This window comes from Schistocerca cancellata, chromosome 1 (genome assembly GCF_023864275.1).
Source record: "Schistocerca cancellata isolate TAMUIC-IGC-003103 chromosome 1, iqSchCanc2.1, whole genome shotgun sequence".
NCBI lineage: Eukaryota > Metazoa > Arthropoda > Insecta > Orthoptera > Acrididae > Schistocerca > Schistocerca cancellata.
In genome coordinates, this window is record NC_064626.1 from 870,251,045 (window position 1) to 870,276,917 (window position 25,873).

Genomic DNA, 25,873 nt, shown 5'->3' on the forward strand with positions numbered 1-25,873 from the left:
AGACCAATTCCATGGCATCCACGCTCTCCTGACCTCAACCCTCTTGACTTTCAATTATGGGGCATTTGAAAGCTCTTGTCTACGCAACCCCGGTACCAAATGTAGAGACTCTTCGTGCTCGTATTGTGGACGGCTGTGATACAATACGCCATTCTCCAGGGCTGCATCAGCGCATCAGGGATTCCATGCAACGGAGGGTGGATGCATGTATCCTCGCTAACGGAGGACATTTTGAACATTTCCTGTAACAAAGTGTTTGAAGTCACGCTGGTACGTTCTGTTGCTGTGTGTTTCCATTCCATGATTAATGTGCTTTGAAGAGAAGTAATAAAATGAGCTCTAACATGGAAAGTAAGTGTTTCCGGACACATGTCCACATAACATATTTTCTTTCTTTGGGTGTGAGGAATGTTTCCTGAAAGTTTGGCTGTACCTTTTTGTAACACCCTGTATAAAGGTTTCTGAAAACATCGTTACAGATGCATTATCTAGAAGTGTAATGGAAAAGGAGCAGGGAGTGGATCCATTAATAAACAGGAATTGGGATGAAATTCTGCTGGCGGTTATTCAGCTGCAGGAAGAGGCAGTGATTAAGCGCATCTGCAAGAATCGTTGACGGGAGCAAAACCAAGATGATAATTTGAAATTAGTAAAAAGCAGGACTTTCCAAAGTTAGCCGAATATTACCAGGTGCACAAAGATATACTTTTCCAAAGGTGAAAGAACACTGATGAGAACTGGCGCATTTGCTTCCCCGTACAATATGTGGATTTGTTAACTGATTTTATACATGGGAAGTATGGGTATTACGTAGCCCGTAAATGTATTGCTAAATTGAGTGAAGTACTGATTTTTGATAACATGTGGCGTCGAGTGCAAAGGAGGCTTGAATACTGTGAACAATGTCAAAAGGTATGAGCAAACAACAGAATTGTGCAGGGACAGATGTACTCTGTGGAACCTCAAAGCAAATTAGATTTAGTAGCAGTGGATTTTTTTGGCCTTCGCCAGTCTCAAGAGGAGGTTGTGAATACGTGTTCGTACTGGTAGACGGGTTTACTAAGTATGTAAAATTTTATTTGATGAAAAAGGTAATACTGAGTAAATTGGAAAAGGTCTATTTTGTAAACACTGGGGTTCCAAAAGCAATTTTGTCAGATAATGGGCCTCAATTTATTTCTAAGCGTTTTGAGGAATGTTTAAAGAAGAAAAACGTGGAACACATTAAAATTTCGGCCTGTTTTCCACAGAGTTGTTGTTGTTGTGGTCTTCAGTCCTGAGACTGGTTTGATGCAGCTCTCCATGCTACTCTATCCTGTGCAAGCTTCTTCATCTCCCAGTACCTACTGCAACCTACATCCTTCTGAATCTGCTTAGTGTATTCATCTCTTGGTCTCCCTCTACGATTTTTACCCTCCACACTGCCCTCCAATGCTAAATTTGTGATCCCTTGATGCCTTAAAACATGTCCTACCAACCGATCCCTTCTTCTAGTCAAGTTGTGCCACAAGCTTCTCTTCTCCCCAATCCTATTCAATACCTCCTCATTAGTTACGTGATCTACCCACCTTATCTTCAGCATTCTTCTGTAGCACCACATTTCGAAAGCTTCTATTCTCTTCTTGTCCAAACTAGTTATCGTCCATGTTTCACTTCCATACATGGCTACACTCCACAGAGTAAGATGTGTGAAAGAATCATGAAACAACTCCATCATCTCTGTCGGACGTACTGTCATAAGAAACACACAGTCTACATTTTATATCCTCTCTACATCGACCATCATCAGTTATTTTGCCCCCCAAATAGCAAAACTCTTTTACTACTGTCAGTGTCTCATTTCCCAATCTAATTCCCGCAGCATCCCCCGGTTTAATTCGACTACATTCCATTATCCTCATTTTGCTTTTGTTGTCGTTCATCTTATATCCCCCTTTCAAGACACCGTCCATTCCGTTCAACTGCTCTTCCAAGTCCTTTGCTGTCTCTGACAGAATTACAATGTCATCGGCGAACCTCAAAGTTTTTATTTCTTCTCCAGGGATTTTAATACCTACTCCAAACTTTTCTTTTGCTTCCTTTACTGCTTGCTCAATATACAGATTGAATAGCATTGGGGAGAGGCTACAACCCTGTTTCACTCCCTTCCCAACCACTGCTTCCCTTTCATGTCCCATCTGCTTTCTGTACAAATTGTAAATAGCCTTTCTTTCCTTGTATTTTACCCCTGCCACCTTCAGAATTTGAAAGAGAGTATTCCAATCAACATTGTCAAAAGCTTTCTCCAAGTCTACAAAGGCTAGAAACGTAGGTTTACCTTTCCTTAATCTTTCTTCTAAGATACGTCATAGGGTCAGTATTGCCTTATGTGTTCCAACATTTCTATGGAATCTAAACTGATCTTCCCTGAGGTCGGCTTCTATCAGTTTTTCCATTCATCTGTAAAGAACTCGCGTTAGTATTTTGCAGCTGTGACTTATTAAACCGATAGTTCGGTAATTTTCACATCTGTCAACACCTGCTTTCTTTGGGATTGGAATTATTATATTTTTCTTGAAGTCTGAGGGTATATCGCCTCTCTCATACATCTTGCTCAGCAGATGGTAGAGTTTTGTCAGGACTGGCTCTCCCAAGGCCATCAGTAGTTCTAATGGAATGTTGTCTACTCCGGGGGCCTTGTTTCGACTCAGGACTTTCAGTGCTCTGTCAAACTCTTCACGCAGTATCATATTTGCCATTTCATCTTCATCTACATCCTCTTCCATTTCCATAATATTGTCTTCAAGTACATCGCCCTTGTATAGACTCTCTATATACTCCTTCCACCTGTAGGGCGATACTCGGTGCTGTGCGAGGGCTGCTCATCAGCTGTATGCGGAGTGTTTTACACACCACCAGACACTTTCATATTCCCTTTTTGCTACGGTGCACCAGCAGGCCTCAGAGACAGGTACATTAACCACCAGAGGGCCAGTTGTGATGTTCCATGATGGCACTGTGCATCAAAATTTGAAGAGGCTTTACACCATGCAGTGGAAGAGGACGTGACTATGAATACCTGAAACATAGGAGGGTAACTGAATGTGGATCATCAAACTGTGTGTCCTGTTCTGCATGAGCAGCAGCTACACACTTACCACCATCAGAAGGTACAGGAAATTTACTCAGAGGATTTAGCTCACAAGCTCACTTATGCATATGGTTATTGCACTGTTGTGTAGACAATCCTGTGTCGCCACAGCAGGTTCTTTTCCATCCATTGAACACAACATGACTTCTTTTTGACCACATTCAATAGCACAATTTCCCTCCAACCGTCATTGACAACTTTTGGCGCCTCTTCCCAGCAGAAGTTATCACCATTGGACTCTGTGGTAGCATCTCCATCTACACCTACTTCCACCATGACCTGAAACGGATATGGGCTGCGTCTATCAAAGCTCATTCCAGCAAATGAAATACTGGCTCATGTCAACCACACTACTCCCATTTTATCAGATCAAAATCTCTCTGGCATCAAAACCCTACCCCTGTCTCTCCAGTCATACTGTCTGCATCCCATGTGGGCACACTGGATGCTTCACATGGCAGTACTACCGTTCAGTGCTCATACTGCAGCCACTGTAACTTCATGAAACTGCCCAATTGTGTCTTACAAAAGTACCATCCACAGCATAACTGACCACACATATCTGTGGAGCATCTTTTCAACAAATGGTCCAGTCATGTATCACAAAAGTACCACCTATGACATAACTGGTCATACACATCTACACATCTGCACACCATGACTTCAAGAAGTTGTCCAGTCATGTATCGCAAAAGTGCCAGCCACAGCACGATTGTTCATGTGCACCCTTTGCAGCGTCACTTTGAGAAACGGTTCAGTCGCATTTCACAAGAGTGTCAGCAATGGCACAACTGGTCATTAAAATGAGTACCTATCGCTGAAGCAGTCACCAACCCCACTTGTGTCTTCCACTGAAGAGACTTCAGTGCTTTTGTAGCTTCCAAGCAGAGTGGAGATGTACCTTGTACTGTGTAAATATTTTTGCAGTAAGGCATTATTATTGTTCCATACTATCTCATACCTCAATTATTTCATACACACACTCCAACCATTTCAGTTAACTAGAAAAAAATCCTATATCAATTAATCACAACAAGAATAATAAACTGCAGACAGGATTTGCAATGACAAGTATTAAGTCTTGGAAAACAAGTGAAAATAGTAGCAGAAAAGCTGGTGAAGAAAGGGAATGCAGGTATGAACATGTGTGCAAGTAACTCAGATATGCACAGGGTTTAGTTAGATTGTTCTCATCTGGGTACAAGTGAATGACACTGTAACAGGATATTAAAAAGTGAGAAAAATCCACAGCCTCCAAAATTATCAGATACTATGGACAGTAAGACATTATAGTCTGCATAAATGTTTTGTTTGTATTGTTGTCTGAAAACATTCAGCTAACTTCTTTCCACTTCACTTATCTCTCAGAGCCTTATCCGCCTTGTAAGACTAGAGATATCGATCCCGTACTTGAAGGATCAAACCACCCCTAAACTTATTTGCTACAGCGTAGCGGCATCGCTGATGGGGATGTCCTATCAATCTAGAATGGAGAGATTGATGCTTGGAGATCTTTTGGCGTGAAGGAGAGAGTCAGTCGAGAAAGAGCATACTTACAGTTCAGATACTGAGTTTTTGCGCTTCTCGTGATAGTGCATAAATGTGAAAGATTTGAATTTTGTGTCATGGAAACTGTTAATAATGAAAGAGTGATCGAACAGGAATGAACTGGCAATGGTAAGCTCATACAGCCTCGTGGTGAATGAGTGACTGTATTTGTAGAGTGAGTGCAATTAGAACTAGTAGGGACCTGTAGTAGGAAGTCGAAATGGAATAAAATTAACTTTGTCATACAACAGTTTTTGCATATTACGAACTCTTCATTATTAATGAAAATATATGAAGATACAAACCATCGAACAGTGTGGGAGAGTAGATAGGGCATGCATCTTAGGCTCATGGTAAGAACGTAAGTTATCAGCTCATGTACCTTGGGAGTAAGCTCACCCTCTAAAACTGACTACTTAGTAATGTATGATGCCTAATTTTACTGACCAGCCGCAAAACACCAAGTAGTTATCACCTATTATCATTTATAAAAAGCACTAAAATAGTAGGGAGCAGCTTACATTTAGAGATAATACAAGACGACCTGCTTAAATCTTTCGAGGCGTTCGGTTAAAAAGTGAAACGAGTGCATAAAGTAGTTTTCAAAGATCTGGGTACAACAGAACGACCAAAACAAGAAAGAATATGTAGGAAGACCGCAGAATGAGACAAAGGATCAAACAGATGGCACATCACAACGAACGGCAGCTAGCAACAGCAGAAAATGCAGATCATAGCGTCGCAAGTTGCTATGAGCCATTAACGGAAACTATTACTGTAGAAATAGTTTAACATTGCAGAATAGGCCAGAAAGTGATTAAAGATGTGTGTGATGAAAAAGTGATATTTCAGAAATTTTGATGTTGATACAAATTTTGTAATATTCAGGAAACATAATAGTAAACTTAAAACTGAAAAAAATGTAGTCAAAGTTGATGATACATAAGATCAAAAAAAGAGAGTATCTCAAATGAGGACAATTATCAGCTAAATATAGAGGAAGAGGAAAAACTTACAAATAATGGAAGTATTGAAAAAAATATGAAGGGAACGAAAGAAGGATATTAAAGAAATGCTGAGGGAACAAAAGGAAAAGATTAAAGAAAATATCAAGGAAATTTTCAAGACAAGGGAGAAAGTGCTGGATGAAAAAATAAACAAACAAAAAGAGAGGAACAAAATAAAATAAACGAAGAAATAAAATCACAACTAGGGAAACAGGAAACAGAAATCAAGAAAACAGCAGCATGAGAAAGTAACATAGCTTTTCTGGCAAATGTGATGGCGCAAAGACAAGAGGCATCTAGTAAATGCGCAAAGGAGATTGAGCAAGTAATACAATTTGCAAACCAAGTGGCAGGAGAAGTGCAGAAGGTACAGCAAACTATTGAAAAGCGGGTTGAACAGACAGTCAATAGCAACGTGTCCAGTGTAGCAAAATCAGCGACTGGTCACATGCAATAGTGGCCAAGATGGAACCCCAAGTGGAATTTATACATAGTTGTAAATTCAGTAAAGTACATATGTCGTCGTCCATATAACAGGAGAAAGGATGGACCTAATGATGGATTCTTGGAAAAGTAGCTGAAGAGAAATCAGTTTCTTGACACACCCTCCAATGAGAGAAATATGCTGCAATGGGTGGTACAAAGATTACCATGTGAAGTATGTAGCCTCTCAATAGGAATTATGATTGTCAATGCTGAGCAGGCCAGGACCATTTATGCGCAATTAGAACATGGGGACAGACCACCAGAAGTGCAAGGAGACAACTCTAATAATGCAACACTGCAGTGCAACATGTGCCATAAACAAGGGTGGAGAAACGAACATAGAAACTGAAGAGGCAAAGGGCGCAGTGATTACACTCTCAGATACAGGAAGAGAAAGGCACAGGCGGATGAGAGGAATAAGAGTGCAGCTCGTGGGAAGATGCACTACTGGTCATTAAAATCGCTACACCACAAAGATGACGTGCTACAGACGCGAAATTTAACCGACAGGAAGAAGATGCTGTGATATGCAAATGATTAGTTTTTCAGAGCATTCGCACAAGGCTGGCGCCGGTGGCGACACCTACAACGTGCTGACATGAGGAAAGTTTCCAACCGATTTCTCATACACAAACAGCAGTTGACCGGCGTTGCCTGGTGAAACGTTGTTGTGATGCCACGTGTAAAGAGGATAAATGCGTACCATCACATTTCTGACTTTGATAAAGGTTGGATTGTAGCTTATCGCGATTGCAGTTTATCGTATCGCGACATTGCTGCTCGCATTGGTCGATATCCAATGAATGTTTGCAGAATATGGAATTGGTGGGTTCAGGAGAGTAATACGGAATGCCGTGCTGGATCCGAACGGTCTCATATCACTAGCAGTCGAGATGACAGGCATCTTATCCGCATGGCTGTAACGAATCGTGCAGCCACGTCTCGATCCCTTAGTCAACAGATGGGGACGTTTGCAAGACGCCAACCATCTGCACGAACAGTTCGACGACGTTTGCAGCAGCCTGGTCGTAGATATTGCTAATTGCTATAATCGCACTATTTCACTCCCATTTACGGAGCTTGTTAGCACTTGATGTTAGGTTTGCGCCATTCAAATGCATTGTGTTGTGGTAATCGCTGCTACTTGCTGGATCGCTGCCGTGTCTCGATGCTGATGCTGGCTCTAAATCTGGTTGTCTAGGGTTAAAAACATGAGGTCCCGTGTTTTTTATATGCTTTTCATGATAAAGAACGTGCGAAACCAACAAATAAACTTCAAATATTTATTACTCTGGTGGCCATCTTAATTCCACTGTCCACCAAAGACCATGACACAACACAAAGTAGTATTTCCGTTACATGTTCTTTGCATTGTTTATCCACCTCAAACAATAACACACAAACACACTTTATCAAAGTGACATTCCGACTGCCTCTCGACCCTTCTTGCTGCTCGTATTTATAACATTGTCAAAGAACTACTAAAAAGAGATATAGTTTATAAGTCACATGTACATCTGTTATCATAATTTGTGCAGAAAAGTTATTAATTTGCATCGAGTGACATAATTTAACATGTTATTAAAATGACAGACAGATTTGTTGACTTGACAGAATAATTCTCTGTTACAAAAAGGCCGTTTTTTAGAAGTTTGTCAATTGACTTCTCTAATTTGCATAAATAAGTAAATAACATGAATTATTAAGAATTACATTGGTTTTCGTCTAAAATAGGATTGCTTATGTGAATACTGAGTGAAAACACTCCTAGTGAACAAATAGGTTTCACTGGGTGATTTTTATTTAAGGAGATCCAAAATACCTAAGTTGTCCACTATTTTCCGTACTTCATATTAATTATTTAAGATGAACTTCGTGTTTTTACATGATGACATTTGCTGTATCAGTGATCAAGTGATATTAACTTTTGTGTGGGTCAGTTACTCAGTATAATTTAATGGGTTGACTGTTTATGGAGACATGTTATGCAATCATTGTTAACATACACAATACCTTTGCTATAATCATAAATACTCGTTAAACTGGTTGAATTTGGAGGGTATCGCATACTTCGGTACAGTAAAGCCTTTAATATGTTCCGTTACAATACCTCCCTCGGGTAATATCATTTACAGAATGTTAATGATATTAGCCGACTAGGACGAATGTGTCAAATGGTTAAAATTTGGAAAAGTACTACTTTAATATTTTTTTTTTACTATGCATAATGTGTATGTATACAAGGACCGTTACAACGTTTCAAAATGACTTTTTCCTGCAAATATTTTAGTTGTGTTGTTTCAAATGCACTTTGTGTTATGTCATTCAGTATGATAGCATAATAAAAATATTTAGTAATATATGAAAGTAAAAAAAAAATGTTAATCTTTGCTCCCAGTGAGCCACATGGAAAATGATCAAAGACAAACAGAAATATATCACATGCGATTTTAAGATATATAAAAAATATAAGTAAATTATTTCACTGTCAGTTCTCATTGAGTCACAGATTAATCAAGATAATAGAAGGAACATAAATATATTACATAGATGGACAGGTCATATGTCCATAGGAAAATATTGCAACTGTCTGCTCTTTTCGAGCCACATAAAAGAAATGAAAACAAAGAACATAATTATAAGTATGGACATGATATATAAACACAAACACTTGGGAAGTCACATGTATGAATATAATATGCATTTTAAAAAAAGGAATTATTTAAAAACTTGTCTCCCATTGAGGCACATAGTCAAGACAGTACAAGAACATATTAATACTAAAATTGGACACTTAAATTGGTCACAACATAACACAAACATCAGACTTGGTGAACATCTGATTAGCTGTAGAAAATTGTACACAAATCTTATGCCTAAGAACACAATAGTAACAAAATGATGGGTCTTGCACAACAATTTTTTCATTGTCTTTTATTTGGTGCAAGTATGTCCCATATTCAACAATACAAAAGGAAAGTAATAAATGTGTCACCTTCTCGCCCGTTGCAAGTAAAGATGTTTCAAAATTTAATATTCAATAGTGACAATAAAAATATAAAAACATTCTCTCAGAGATCTGGAACTTTTCCAGGATGAGTGGTAGTTGCTATTTGACACACCCAGTAAAATCTTTGCTGATAACATGCGTTATGGAAAATGGGTAAGTAACTGTATTCAAACAGGGAAATGTGCTTAATTATCTTTATATGGTTTCAATTCAGTGATGTTTCTTAATCCAAATAACCTTCTTGATCTGGGAAAGATAAGTCTATACGCATTAGGATGTGGGCTTTCTTTTATTTCAAATGGACAAATGTCAATGTTTACTTTAACATATGGACAACCTAGCTCAACATCTTTGTCTATTTCTGTATTTTCAAACAATAGATCATTTTCAATTTCTTTAGTTCCTAAGTCTAATGTCTCTTTCCTACACTTAGACACATCCCTATCTGTTTGCAAAGCATTGACATTTAAACATAAACCTTTGTTTTCATCTGTTCCTTTTAACACTGTGTTGTCACTTAACACCCTACTGTTTTCACCCCATTTTTTATAAAGTCCACTACGGATTCTTGTCCACCATGTAGGATACAAGGTTGCACTTACCTTTGCTAATTCTTTCCAAAAGGCATCTTTGTTTATACAGTGTCCATAGTTGTTCCACAAAACTTCTAAAAACTTTTCCCCTTTTTCTTGAAAACACACATTTACATTCCATCCCTTTATATTTTCTTTAATATTATTATTATTACCATTCTCATAGGTTAGTGTTTCATAGTTCCCAATAGGCAATAGCTTGTCCTCAGATACACATTCCCTAGTCTGCATTTCACTTACATTAACCTCGTTATTACCTATGTTTGTCACATCACTTACCTTTACCTCATCATCACTTTTCAATTCTACAAATACTTTTATTTCTTCCTCCACACTCTCATCAACAACATCACTTGATTTAGGATCATTATTTAAATGTCCCTCTATTTCTTCTTCCTCCTCCTCCTCCACAACAACCCCATCTTCAGTTTCCCCCCTATGTATCTGAATCTCAGCAATTGAGTCTTTGGCTCCATTACACACTTCGTCATCCCCCTTCTTATCAAATAAACCCCCCAAAATAGATTCTATTTGTGGTGTGTCTGACTTGTTATTAACACCAGTATCTTTTTCAGCCCAACTATGGAACTCTGCAATACCTTCAACTTCTGCACTTTCACTAACTACCTGCGCTTGAACACTGTTTTTAACTGTATCACTTATACTCATAGTATCCCAAAACCTTTTATTAAATTCTAATTTATTTATTCTAACAACATCAGTATTTTCATGGTACTTACTCTTTACATTGTATCTTCTCCTTCTCCAGTTTCGGTTATGTGTTGTCCTGTCATAATATTGTCCAGCCCCAAAACTACGGACATCTAGTGGGACTGTCCACTGTTTCCCGGCTGGTTCCCTCTGTCTATCCGTTTGTAGTTGTCGTTTTGTTCACTAGTTTCAACAAACCCCCTTCTATCTTGTTCTCTTCCCCAATACCTATTTCTATCATTCCTGTTATCTCTCCTCCATCCTCCCTCCTGTGTATAGTTTCTGAAATCATTTTCATATCTCCTATCTCCCCTATTTGGAGCATTATTTCCAGAATTTTCAAAGTCCCTCCTCCCATAATAATCTCTATTTACATTCCTGTTCCACCCCCCATACTGATTGTTGCCAGAGCCAAAACTTTGGTTATTCTCTCTTTCCAAGGCCCTATCTAATCTATCTACAAATTTCAGGAACTCTTCCATTGAATCGTCTGGTCCATGGACCAATTCCCACTGCAGTCTCTCTGGTAACCTTCTTTTTAAAACATCAATTTGTGTCATAATATCAAAAGAGTTATTCAAGTAAGCAAGTTTTTTCAATTGATCTCTGCAAAATTTTTGCATTCCCCCTACTTTCCCTCTATACACTGGTCCATTTAGAAATTCTGACTTTAATCTGGCTTGTATGGATTGTGACCAAAATTTGCAAATAAACTTAGCTTCAAACTCTTCAAAAGTATTCCAAGAATCATTATTCTCATTTTCCCAGGATAGGGCCTCCCCTTCTAGAAACCGTTTTACTAGCTTAATTTTTATGTTATCTGACATTCCTACAACAAACATATCCTTACATTGGTGAATAAAGTCAATAGGGTGCAGATTTTCACCAGGAAAGCATTTCACTTGGATGTGCCCATACATTGTATTTTGTTTGTAAATCGTTTGTTTGGACATCAATGCGTCCTCCAATTGTGTACATTTAGTGTGTATATTTTCTACTTTTGTATCTACATTAGTGGTATACAGGTTGTATTCTTGTTTAAAGTTTTCTGAAGTTTTGTCTATTCTCTGATCTAATCTTTCAACTTCAGTATCTACTCTGTTGTAGATGACAGCAATGCTGTCTGTGTTAGCTTGTATGTTTTCATTTAAACTTTCAACTTCAACTTGAAATTCTTTTCTGAAGTGTATCAACTGTTCTCTAGTGTCCTTACTGAGGGTAGTTTTAATTTCCTCACACTTCTCATTGAGATGAGTACTTAATAGATCAAAATCCAAACTTAACTTATCCAGTCTATCTGTGAGTTTCAAACTTACTTGTTCACTTGATTGTTTAGAATCCAAACGTACTTGTTCACTGGATTGTTTAAGTTGCGAGCTTATTTGAGTTGCAAACCCTGCTAGCCACTCTGTTAAGTTTAATTGTTCACTATCCCCTGGTTCAATTTTTACATTTCCTACGATCTCATCACTCTCAGGTAGAGACATGTTAACTATTAATTATTTTAAATGACAACAACAACAAAATACCTTGCTTTATGCTATGAAGTCGTGATCGGTGTTCTTGTTGGCTTTCTTCACTTCTATTCGGTTTTATCGAAGCTGAAGTCTTGATTGATGAATTCCATTGACATAATCCAGACGTTAATCTTCCAAGCGGTGTGATGATGGTTTTAGGTAGTCGCACAAACACAATTTATTTATTTTTGACATATTTTCACTGTTGCCACACTGCACAAATAAACTTTTTTGGAATTATAAGCACTTACGAAATTTATCGCTGCACTATTATCATCGATGCACTTAAAGATCCCAGCTGAGCCCCCACTTTTGTAATGGTCGCCTGGTCGTAGATATTGCTAATTGCTATAATCGCACTATTTCACTCCCATTTACGGAGCTTGTTAGCACTTGATGTTAGGTTGGCGCCATTAAAATGCATTGTGTTGTGGTAATCGCTGCTACTTGCTGGATCGCTGCCATGTCTCGATGCTGATGCTGGCTCTAAATCTGGTTGTCTAGGGTTAAAAACATGAGGTCCCATGTTTTTTATATGCTTTTCATGATAAAGAACGTGCGAAACCAACAAATATGTAAACTTCAAATATTTATTACTCTGGTGGCCATCTTAATTCCACTGTCCACCAAAGACCATGACACAACACAAAGTAGTATTTCCGTTACATGTTCTTTGCATTGTTTATCCACCTCAAACAATAACACACAAACACACTTTATCAAAGTGACATTCCGACTGCCTCTCGACCCTTCTTGCTGCTCGTATTTATAACATTGTCAAAGAACTACTAAAAAGAGATATAGTTTATAAGTCACATGTACATCTGTTATCATAATTTGTGCAGAAAAGTTATTAATTTGCATCGAGTGACATAATTTAACATGTTATTAAAATGACAGACAGATTTGTTGACTTGACAGAATAATTCTCTGTTACAAAAAGGCCGTTTTTTAGAAGTTTGTCAATTGACTTCTCTAATTTGCATAAATAAGTAAATAACATGAATTATTAAGAATTACATTGGTTTTCGTCTAAAATAGGATTGCTTACGTGAATACTGTGTGAAAACACTCCTAGTGAACAAATAGGTTTCACTGGGTGATTTTTATTTAAGGAGATCCAAAATACCTAAGTTGTCCACTATTTTCCGTACTTCATATTAATTATTTAAGATGAACTTCGTGTTTTTACATGATGACATTTGCTGTATCAGTGATAAAGTGATATTAACTTTTGCGTGGGTCAGTTACTCAGTATAATTTAATGGGTTGACTGTTTATGGAGACATGTTATGCAATCATTGTTAACATACACAATACCTTTGCTATAATCATAAATACTCGTTAAACTGGTTGAATTTGAAGGGTATCGCATACTTCGGTACAGTAAAGCCTTTAATATGTTCCGTTACAACTGTCAGCTCGGAGACCATGGATGCGGTTATACTTGACGCTGCATCACAGACAGGAGCCCCTGCAATGATGTACTCAACGACGAATCTGGGTGCACGAATGGCAAAACGTCATTTTTTCGGATGAATTCAGGTTCTGTTTACAGCATCATGACGGTCGTCTCGGTCACCTCTTGTTCGTATTGACGACACTTTGAACAGTGGACGTTACATTTCAGATTTTTTAAGACCCGTGGCTCTACCCTTCATTCGATCCCTGTGAAACCCTACATTTCAGCAGGCTAATGCGCGACCGCATGTTGCAGGTCCTGTAGGGGCCTTTCTGGATACAGAAAATGTTGGACAGCTGCCCTGTCCAGCACATTCTCCAGATCTCTCACCAACTGAAAACGTCTGGTCAATGGTGGCCGAGCAACTGTCTCGTCACAATACACCACTTACTACTCTTGATTAACTGTGGTATCGTGTTGAAGCTGCATGAGCAGCTGTACCTGTACACGCCATCCAAGCTCTGTTTGACTCTATGCCCAGGCGTATCAAGGCTGTTATTATGGCCAGAGGTGGTTGTCATGGGTACTGATTTCTCAGGATCTATACACCCAAATTGCGTGAAAACGTAATCACATGTCAGTTCTAGTATAATATATTTGTCCAATGAATACCCGTTTATCATCTGCATTTCTTCTCGGTGTAGCCATTTTAATGGCCGGTAGTGCAGATTCAAAGAATGGAGGCCGATAAGTGGGACGGAACCGCCCGAAAATGAGAACATGGGAAATATAGAGCGTTCAGGATTAACCTGGCCTTATACGTACTTGGAGGGGCCACAAATAACTAGAGAAACAAAGAGACACATTTACGCAATAAAATCAGAAAAAATAAGGGAAGAAGCAGAAGACCTGTTAGAAGAAGATACTACAGTAAAAGACCAGGCAGTAACCACTCCTGTAATCGGTGTTAAAATATGTGTGGGTTGACTAAATCATTAGTTGACTCGGGAAGCCAAATGTGCGCCATGGGAAACAACGTGTATACGAATTACTGAGTAGTGGATTCAAAATAAAACGAATCGTGAGTGAATACGGGAAAACTGCTGTCAGGTAATGGTCCCAGTGGAAATAGAAAGAGAATCGTATCGAATGGATGCTGTGGTCATGCCTAATTAAAAAGAGAAAGTCATGACTGGCTCCAATTGGTTGACAGAGAACAATTCTGAGGTAGATTATGGGCGTAATGAAATGAGGTTATACGATGGAGAAAAGAAGAAAAAGTATATTTAGTGACAAAACGACAATGGATAGAATATAATGTTTTTCCTGCATTTACTGATTGGCAACACAAGAAAAGAAAGTAGAAAAGAAGAATTTAGTAGCCAAAGCGGAAGATCTATATATCTGATTAGTGAGGAAGAAGCAAATAAGCTGACATGGGAAGAAATTAATACCAAAATAAATGGAATTTCTAATATAGGGGCTGTAGCAGCTGGACAGCTACCCAGCTTAATTGAAAGTTTTAGCGAAGTTTTTGGAAAAAGACCGGGGATGATAAGAAGCCCACCATATCATACAAAAATTAAAACCTCATAAACGATATTTTAAGCCATCTCTTCTAATTCTTTTACTCAGGAAGAAAACAGTAGGAAAGGAGTTGCAAAAAATTCGGAATACACGAGTAATAGATTGGCCTCGAATTCAGTATTAGCCCTTTAGTCATTGTGGCAAAGAAAATCGGCGATGTGAGGCATGTGTTGGATACATCCCAAGCCAACAAAGTATTTGTTCCAGAAGGTAATCTTCAAATAACCATTCATTAGCTAATTCAAAAATTCAAAGGAGCAAGAATATTTACAAGTCTCGAACTAACGTCTGGATATCACCAAGTTTTGCTGGACCCAGGCGGCACAGACAGTATTTTTATACAAAGGGAGCTGTTATCAATACAAAATGCTAACTTTTGAGTTGGAAGTATCGGTATCAGGTTTTATGTATACACTAGACTGAGTGTTGAAAAAATTGCTATTTGCATGGATAATGTATTGATAACCAATGAAACATGAGAGGAACGAATAAAGGCATTAGGAGAAATATTAGAAAAGTATGTGCTTGTAGGCGCAAGACTTAATTTTCAGAAATCGGAATCTGGCGGACCAGAGATACGTTTCATAGGTATCAAACCATTTCTGGAAAAGCTGGCAGTAATAAGAGATTTTCTGATAGCGAGGAACAGAAAGACATTAAAAGGCTTTTACGGCCTCTGTGGCTTCTATCGATTGTTTGTTGATGAAAAAACTTTGACTAGCGAGATGCTGCATAGAATATTGAAATAAGGCATAGGCTGGGTTAGTAAAATGTATGAGAGATTTCCAGAAAATAAAAGAAGAGCTCTGTGTTGCTCCCCTACTGGCTCATCCAAATATGACGAAAATATTCTACTTGGGTTGTGATGCATCGGATTATGGTGTCAGGATCCATTTATATCAAAGAGAAGAAGAAGATGATGATGAAAAGGATGGTATAGGAACAGCTGCTTCGGTAGTTGGCTATTAAGGGCGCAAGAGAAAAGTATTTCGTGACTCAGAAGGAGGCATGGGTAGTAGTGTTTGGGATTGCAAAAGTTAGATACTATGTAGTGGGACCGAAAATCAGTTGTGGTAACAGATCACAAGGGTCTATCTTTATGCTAACATGTAGACATTGGCAAGCAATATTGGTTAAGTGGTTGCTGGCTCTACAAGAATTTGATTTTAATATTCATTAAGGAGAGACCTGGGCCCCTATCTCGCCCATGTTAATTCACCAATGTTAATGACCCATTATCTCAGAGACTGTTGTAGATACGGATTTTAAATTTCGGCATTATATAAACTACTGTCTCTTTATTCTACTGATCTACAATGGAAGGTTTTGCATCAAAAACAAAAGGTTTTACAAATTTTTTACTCAATGCCTGTACTTCTGCAAAAATTTTGTTAACATAAATATACATAAAAATAGCTGAACTGAACGCAGATTCTTGGTTGTAGATCCATGGCTTACTGGATAGTTGTGCAGGACCCTGTAAAAGTTTCAGTGCAGTAGGATGAATAGTTTCTGAGAAAACGGGGCATTTGTAGTGAAAAATGTATACACTGAGAAAAGGACGTTTAAAGTTTTCATATGACATTCCTTACCTTTATTGTTACATGATGTTATTAAAAACACCCTGCTCCATATTCTAGGTCATCTTCACCACGAGTTCTATCAAGTAAAAGCTGCCTTCTCCTTTTCCTTGCCTCTTTGGTCACATGTTTTGCTGAAACCTCAGCTTTTTTCACTCTTCTGATGTCAACTTTGTGAAGAACTTCCACTGTATGCTTCCCCAAAATCACTCTCAGCTTCTCAAGTACTCTCAGTCTGCCGCTACATCCATTATTAAATGTGATTACAGTGTCATACGTTCCTAACTGTGGGGCCTTCATCCCTACAAATACACTTTTTCGTATGCGAGTCCAGAGAAGATTATTGAAAGATTCGTTGACGTTTTGTGTTTTCTCATGCAAACACCTTTTCAACAGATATGGATGGGCCAGACCTCTAAATATAGGCTTCAGAGCCTCCATTACTGCTTGAGGCACACTGTTTTCATGCTTAAAATCTGCCAGAGATCCTTCAGCTTCAGATTTTCTATATTTGCACCATGTCTCAGGAGGAGGAGGAGGACCAAAACAATGTTAGGGGTTGTTATCAGTTGAAATTTTATGATAGTAGATAGCCCACACAGCTCTCACCATATTGTGCAAATCATTGATGTTGTCCCTGATAGCTTTGCCATAATAATCTTGAAACTGATCTATCACCTTTTCAGTCAGTGTGCCAGGACCTTTTATTGTTTTACTGTCTGATAGCTTTGCGTTGCCAAGTTTTATTTTCTGAGACGTGCACCCATTCTCTTTCTCACATGGCCTACACACTCTAGTTTAGTTATGGGCACACTGTAAGGTTTGCTGTCCACTACTGCTTTGAAGGCTTGCTGTCTCCATTTCCCAAGAACTGAATGTACCTAACTCCCCTTTCTTCCTCAGATCGCTGAAAAATATTTACTGCAGCAGCAACTTCCATCCCTCCACTTGTTCCCTCATAATTTTTTCCACAGTTTGGCTTATGGGCTTATTCTCTCTCTATCCACGCCAGCACTTGTGCATCCTTGACAATATTTTGTCAAAATCTCAAGATCCAGGACTTTTCCTGTGTCAATACTTGTTGCTGTTGCAACTCCATTCTTAGATTTGTGTCCTCGTCTCTGCCAGGAACCATCAAAGGCGATACTGATATCAGTGCAACCATCATTTGCTTCCACTGCTTCTTTTGTTGCAGATATCATGGAATCTGTAGCCATTTCCTTTACACAATCATCAATGACAATTGTGTAGTGTTCATACTCTGTAGGAGGACGTGGAAAATTCATGATGCTGCACAACATTTTCCCAGCTGCCTGACCCTTCCCAATGCACCTCAGTCCATATACTAATCTTACGTTATTAGTATACAAGTTGTTTTTCCACTTGCCTGATGTGCAAAACGATTTAGAGAATTCGCAGTTCTGACAGGAAATACGTAAATGACAAACAATACCTTTCATATCTGATTCATCTTCAGACAGTGTTACTGCACCACTACAAAGAGAACAACTCACTGCTTCACTTAGATCACAAGCCAAAATACCGAACTCCACAATTATATTCGTATCCATGACTTCTACACTGAGCTCTTCATAAACTCTAAAGTCAACTTTTCTTTTTGAAGCACTGGGGGGAGAGGGTGTAGGCACTGCACTTCTCTTGTCACTGCTGTCGCTTGTAGTTCCTTGTGATATACTCAAACAGGCTTCATCAGCTACACATTTTCGGTAAAAAAAGTTACCTTTGTTCTTTCGCTTCTTGAATATTCCGCGTGGTTTTGTCATTTGTCTTCTGCAAAATGCTGTCAATGTCTGCTTGCTGAGCGAACTAAAACCCAGAAAGTTATTCACGAAACACTTCGCTCCTATCAAACCAAGGGCTACGGAAACAATACACTGTGTAGAGCAGACTGTCAACTACAAAACAACAAAACCACAGCCTTTATAGTGAATAGTTTCGGAAACATGACAATTCAAATGAGTCAATGTAAGTCGCGAGGAGGAAAACTGACAATGCAGATATACAGTAAAGGACGATAATACTAACAAGATAATATTTCCACCAAATAAATAATAAAACAGAATGTTCAGGAGATTCCGTAGATTTTAATGAAACAAAAAAATAAAAAGCAATTGTTTTCCATTTTTTGGCACAGGTCTCCCCTTTTGCCAGGCAAGCAAGAAGTAATGTTGAATACGCTATCACATCTGTCTAGGGGTCTAGAGGGCGAACCAACATCGCTTTTGCCGAGGGAAAATAGTATTAGTCACATAGAAGGGGTTACTCACGAAAAAGCAGTGCGAAAAATGTTACGAAACATTAGGAGGGAGGAAAATAAAGAAAAAAAGTTAGTGTTAATCAAGAGAAAATACAACAGTGCCAGGGAAGATATAATCACACTATATTATCTTGTGTACGATGGAGTATTGTAAGTAATGCAACACATTTTTTCTCAGCTAGTTTCGGCTGAAAAAAATGCAGAATTTGTTGTGGGACATCGTGGAATATTACTGCTTCAGCCCCTTTAGTTTCATGAGACTCCAGCAGGAGGTCGCACTATATGCAGCCATCAAAACAGCTTCTGTAACAGAGGTGCACTGCAAGCAGACAGCTATTATTGAATTTCTTTTGACAGAAAAGCAGAGCATCGCAGGTATTCATAGGCTCTTGCCGAATGTCTACAGCGACCTGGCACTGAACAAAAATACGTTGAGTCGTTGGGTAACGTGTCTGTCATCATCGAAAAAGATCGCGAAAAATTGTCCAGTCTCCAGCGTGCCAGCTGACCACACACGGCTGTGATTCCTGCAATGTTGGAACGTGTGGACACACTCATTTGACTTGATCCACGGATCAAAATCAGATACTTCGCTGCAGAACTGGACATCTTGTTGGTAAAGCTTACAGGAATGTACCAACTATCTGTAGAATCGATGATACGCAGAAACGGAGCTGTATTGCGTTACAAAGATGGCCCAAGGAGCTATTAAGCAGGTGGTCATAATGTTTTGGCTCGTCTGTACTTGTAGCTGTGTACCGCTAAAGGGTTCCTAATTGTAGAGTGTGACATGGCGGTGTATAATGTAATTATGTGCGTAAGAAACACCGTACTGTAATCTAGTTCCGAATTTGAAGATTTCGAGCGCTGCGACATTTGCCACAATCCGATGTCTTGGGTTGACTACAATCGATCATGCTCCATATAATCCCGACTTGGCTCCATCCGATTTTCAGCTGTTTCCAAAAATGAAGAACACCTTCGAGAGTTCATTTTGATAGTGATGAAGCGGTTAAGTGGAGGTGAGGTTGTGATTCCGCCAACAAAGTCGAACGTTCTATAGTGACGGTATCAACAAACTGTTCTTCGAGAGTCTGTTGTACAATTTTATTCCATAGTATAATACACTATTTTGAATTTTTGACTTGTTCCTTCTGTTTGGATGTAAACACAGTCTGGATTTGATTCCATGGTCTTGTATTGTGCCATTTGTCATGTACAGATTAAGATTTTTTCTTATATACATGATGTTTTGATAGGTTTATTCAAACAGAAGTGTCAGAGTTTCTAGCTTTTTAAATAAATCTCTACAGTGTGCCCTGTTACAGCCATTTGTTACTATTTGTATATTGAAAATAGTCTGTATGTTTCCAGCACTTATTCCCCAAAACATTATTCCTTAACTGTGGATTGAATGCATATATCCAAAGCAGGCTACTTTGAGACATGAAATGCACACAGGATTCACAATTCATAACAGGCTAAGAATAGCTTCTTTGCCAAAATTCTCACATGTTTTGTCCATTTTAACTGACAATCTACATTCATCCCCAAGAATCTGTTATCAGTTACACGATCTAGTACATCATTGTTTACTTTTAATATGATATCATTGGGTTTCTTATTTTGTCAGAGTTTTATACAGTTTGTATTTTTTGCATTTAATGTTACTCTATTCCTAAATAATCAGTTGATGTCTCTGAGATCTTCATCGGCTTTTTCTGTTAACTGAGTTGAATTTTTGTAATCACTATACTGCTGTTATCGCAAATAGCATTTTTTCTCCATACCTACACTCTGTGGGAAATCATTTACAAATATAGGGAATGAGATAGCTCCCAATACACTTCCCTGGGTGACGCCTATTTGAATACATTTCGGATCTGGTAAGTGTTTTACTACTAGTCTTTCAGAAATATGTGAGATTTCAGCTCTTGGCACCCTGTTTTCTGAATGACTTAAACCAATTCTGTGCTGTATCCATTGTTCCTAATACTTCTAATTTGCGTAGTAAAATTCTGTGGTCAACTGTGTCGAATGCCTGTGACTGGCCCAAAAAAATACGTGTTGCATTATTGCCCGTGTATAATGCTTCAAGTACAACTTTAGTAAACTGTGCTGTAGCTGACTGTGTACTTCTTGTGGAATTGAAACAGAACTGCACATTGAATTGAAGGTTGTATTTATTTAAGTACTTCATTAGTCTATTTTTTCATTATGGTTTCGGTAGTTTTGGAAATGCAAGATAATTAAGAAATTGGGCTGTGGTTTTCTACATTTTCTGGGACACCACTTTTTAATACTGATATTACTTTTGCTTTTCCTGTATCCTGGATAGGGCGTCCGCTTCCCAAAGTTTCCTTGTGACAGCGGAGGGAGTAGGCTGCCAGTTGTCTGCATATTCTGTAACTCAGTGTTGCACATTTTTGACATCGTTTTCACATCTTTAAAGAGACCATTTTTGACTAAGCTGCGTAAATCTGGAAAGGATATGATCTGTATTTGTATGATGAGTCGAAAATGGGTCTCGGCCCGAAACTAGCCATCGAATGAATAAAAATAAAGTAAAATTTGCAACTTGGAAATGGTTTTTCGGTGTACAAAAATAGATATAAATTTGAACTATAAGAGAGCACATAAAATAGCGACGGCATTTCAAGGAACGTATCTACAGATCAGTAACACAAAACATTCTTTACCTTTTTTCAAATTCTCTTCTCAGAATGTAGGATGACGTAAAGTATCGATGCTCTCGAAGAACAATGACACAACTACAAATTTCGACAAATCGACTTTATTGCTTTAGTCACCTCAGAAATAGGCAGCACATACCGCGAAACATCGTCAGAACTGCTGTTGGACACCGTGATACTAGAGGGTACTTGCGTCTTTCTGGAAATATCGATTGTTATGACTTAGAATGGGAAGACCGTCATCATAATTGTCAGTTGCGTTTTTGAGATTCGTGAATGAAATGACGTATTCGGTGAAACAATGACGCAGTTGCTGAATGTTGCAGGTTGGGAATCATTTCAATTGAAATCCTGGGTGCGATAGCGACATTGTGTCACTGTTTTCCCGATGTTCGAGTAACTTCTGCGTCATAATCATTCTTAACATAACTGTTTTCTCAACGTTTAAATAACTTTTATGCCATAACTGTTCATAGCGTCATTGTTCATGTGAGCAAAATGGCTTGACATATAAGTCACTTTCTTTTCTGTTTTATAGAGGCATAAATGGGCGACTGAGCAGTTAAGAATATGTGCCTGAGCTCTTGAAGGGCAAATGGAGCGTAACAAAAGGACTAGGGAGATAAATTGTTCCATGATAAGTGAAACACAGCTACAGGTCAACAGAACAGAGGAACAGCCGTCAATTCCACTGCAACATAAGAAAAAAACAAGTGAGCAAGGAGGAGCCACAGGCATCACCATCAAAACTAAGTTCAACGTGTCATAAATGACGGAAGTTTCGAGTATGTATGTGACTAAAAGGGCAAGTGCAAGAAAATCAGTTTTGAAATGAGTGCCAGTGCCAGTAACATTCTGTCTGGGTCTGTCAAATTCAAGTGAAAAATCACTTATCCATAAAGAAAAAGCTCCGATTAAAAGCCTAAAAAAAGAATGCAGAATGTTAGCAATTGATGCAAAGTAAAAGTTAAAACTTTGAGAAACAGTGGGCAAAGTTTTATATCAAGAATAGGTAAAATTGTTTATGCTTGTGCTGCATTGGTGCTGCATGTATTAATGAATGCACCGCCTCTTGTATAAACTATCAGAAGACTACAGGTGTCAACTGTTCGCTAATTACTAGGTGTTGGGATCGATAGAAAGACAGTGAGCTTTTCTGAATTCACACATTGAGGTGCTCATTCTCAAATGTCGTCGCATTACTGTCCAAGAACCCAGAAAGCCAAGTAGCGCTTTCTACTTAATAAAAGACGAGTAGAAGATTTGTGTGTGCAAAAGGTTTCTGATAAACTCTTTAGGAATATCCGAAAGGAAAATCTGTACTGTTATCGAATTGAAAATGACTGGGACTGAGAGGGCACCTGCGGACAAACGAGGGAAACATGGAGGACATCGTAAGACTGATTCAGAAATCTTGCATTCAGTTAAGAATAAACTGAATTGGCTGTAATGGGATTCACTATGTAAGAAGTGACACGAGAAGTTATCGATGGTGGCTGATCCATTGCAAAAATGCCCAGAAATTACTCTTGAGAGCGATCTTCTGCTAATCTGTGAGCGGCAAATTACAACGTCTATGTACATATATTCAACACCGAAATCAGCGTCATCAATGGGAAGCTTCCAAAAACTCTACAGATGAAGAGAAGGTATAGATACAAAATGCATTTCAAGAATAGGAAGAAAAAGAACTGAGATGCACAGAGGAAAACAAGGACAAGGAGCTGGCTCAAACTAAGGAGATACAACTAGCTATTTATGATTTACAAGCTGTCTTACCAGTGCCAACAGGACAAACATCGACCTTTTTCTGAAATTCGTGCCTCAGCAGCTACAATTTCACAGTAAGTGTCCACACACACATTGTTTTCACATTCTTTTACTACTCTTGAAGTCTGTATTACTTATTTTTGCAGTTTGTGTCAGAAACAGGATTTGCCAAAAGTATTCCCTTTTTTTTATTTTTTGGCATGAGGCAACTGGGAGTAGAGGCATCATAGAAACAGCAGTTGTGTCTTACAATATCTTGAAGAGTTATCTGAGAACCTTCCTGCAACAAACGTTGTGTTTTACTCCGAGAGCTGTGGAGGACAATTGAAGAACGAGTAAGTACCAAAAACTCAGACTGTGATTTGGAGAAAGTGTGTAACAAAATGTTTCTGTTGTAAAAATCACATTGATTAAAATTTTCATTTTCTATTACAGATATGTGATGGCTGTGTATTTGTATGCTGTAAAATGGCTGAATATTCGGTCCATAATGCACAAGTATTTGATTCACACCGAGAGCTGTGGAGGACAATAGAAGAACGAGTAAGTACCAAAAACTCAGACTGTGATTCGGAGAAAGTGTGTAACAAAATGTTTCTGTTGTAAAAATCACATTGATTAAAATTTTCATTTTCTATTACAGATATGTGATGGCTGTGTATTTGTATGCTGTAAAATGGCTGAATATTCGGTCCATAATGCACAAGTATTTGATTCATGCTCACACCCAAAACTAGGGAGACACAATTCAAAGGATTGTTGAAAGATCAGTTAAGAGTGCTAAGAAGTTGGTCCAATTTATGTACCCAATCAATACATATCAATCATCCAAAATGCAAAAAAGAAGGTAATCCTCTACATCTTAGAGAAATGGGTTTTTCAGATTTCAAGGGCATTAAAGCTTTGCATGGTGAGAGGGTTCCTTACAGACAGGCAGCAATAGCTGACAGTGACAGACGCAGCAACAGATAAGTAACCGCATTTGTCATTTACGAGTTCCTAACCAGGAGCGAATTTCATTATATCATCTGTGTGCTTTAATAGTTTAGTTTCTTGAGTTTCTGTGTGTAAATTTAACATCTAATAGCCACAGTTCTCGCGTTTTTCATTTGCGTCAGAAAGTAAACCGATTGTGTGACATATTACAAGTTCCAAATCAGGCTCAAATTATTTAGTTTCACCTGAGTACTTCGGTAGTTAGGTTTTTGAATATCTGCATATTAATAGACACAGTTCGTGCGTTTTTGGCAGGTTCAACAGTAGAATTACACAGCATGTGCTGATAGTCCGTTTATCTGCATAGTTTAGTTTTCCACAGTCTTTAGTATGGACAGGGACTGCGTTTGTTGTGTGCGGATGCGAGCCGAGTTGGTGACACTTCGCTCTTAGCTTCAGGCTGTGATGGCTTCAGTTACACAGCTTGAGGCTGCAGTGGATGGGCACCACTGTTGTGGGCCGGCCGTGGGGTTCCAACGGACGTCCAGCACGTCAGAGTCGTCCGATAGGTCCTCATCGGTGGCCAACCCAGTTATTGCTCACACTGAGGCTGACCCCTTACCTGTGGTCGAGTGGGAGGTCGCCCCGGAGCGAAGCACATGGCGAAAGACTTCCCAGGCGGCCGCACATAAGGTCTTCCTGGTTTGTCTGACAAACAGGTTTCAGGTGCTGTCTGTGGCTGACACTGTCGCTGAGCCAGATGCTGTCGCCTGTCCTGTTTCAGAGGAAACCACTCAGCCTTCAAGATCTGGGTAATCGTTGAGGGTGGGATTATTGGTAGTTGGGAGCTCCAACGATAGGCGGGTTATAGGGCACCTTAGGGACTTGGCTGACAAGAAGGGTAAAAAATCCAATGTGCACTCCGTGTGCATACCGGGTGGAGTCATTCCAGATGTGGAAAGGGTCCTCAGGGATGCCATGAAGAGCACAGGGTGCAGCCAACTGCAGGTGGTTGCTCATGTTGGTACCAATGATGTGTGTCACTTTGGATCAGAAGGCATTCTCTCGGGTTTCGGAGTGGCTAACAGAAGTGGTAAAGGCTGCCAGTCTTGCTTGCACGATGAAAGTAGAGTTGACCATTTGCAGCATAGTCTATAGGATCGATTGCGGACCTTTGGTACAGAGCCGAGAGGAGGGTCTGAATCAGAGGCTCAGACGGTTCTGCGACTGTGTAGGCTGCAGATTCCTAGACTTGCACGAAAGGGTGGTTGGGTTTCGGGTTCCGCTGAATAGGTCAGGTGTTCACTATACGCAGGAGGCGGCTACACGGGTAGCAGGGACTGTGTGGCGTGGAATGGGCGGTTTTTTAGGTTAGAGGGTCTCGGAAAAACACAAGAAGGGCTGCAGTCAGAAAGGGTGCAGGATGAACACAGGAAAAACGTAGATACAGTTGTAAATTGTCGTAGCTATGTTGGGAAAGTACCAGAGCTTCAAGCGCTAATAGAAAGCACTGATGGTCAAATCGTTATAGGCACTGAAAGCTGACTAAAACCGGATATAAGCTCAGCCGAAATTTTTGCGAAGAACCTAACAGTGTTCCGAAAGGATAGGCTAAACACGGTTGG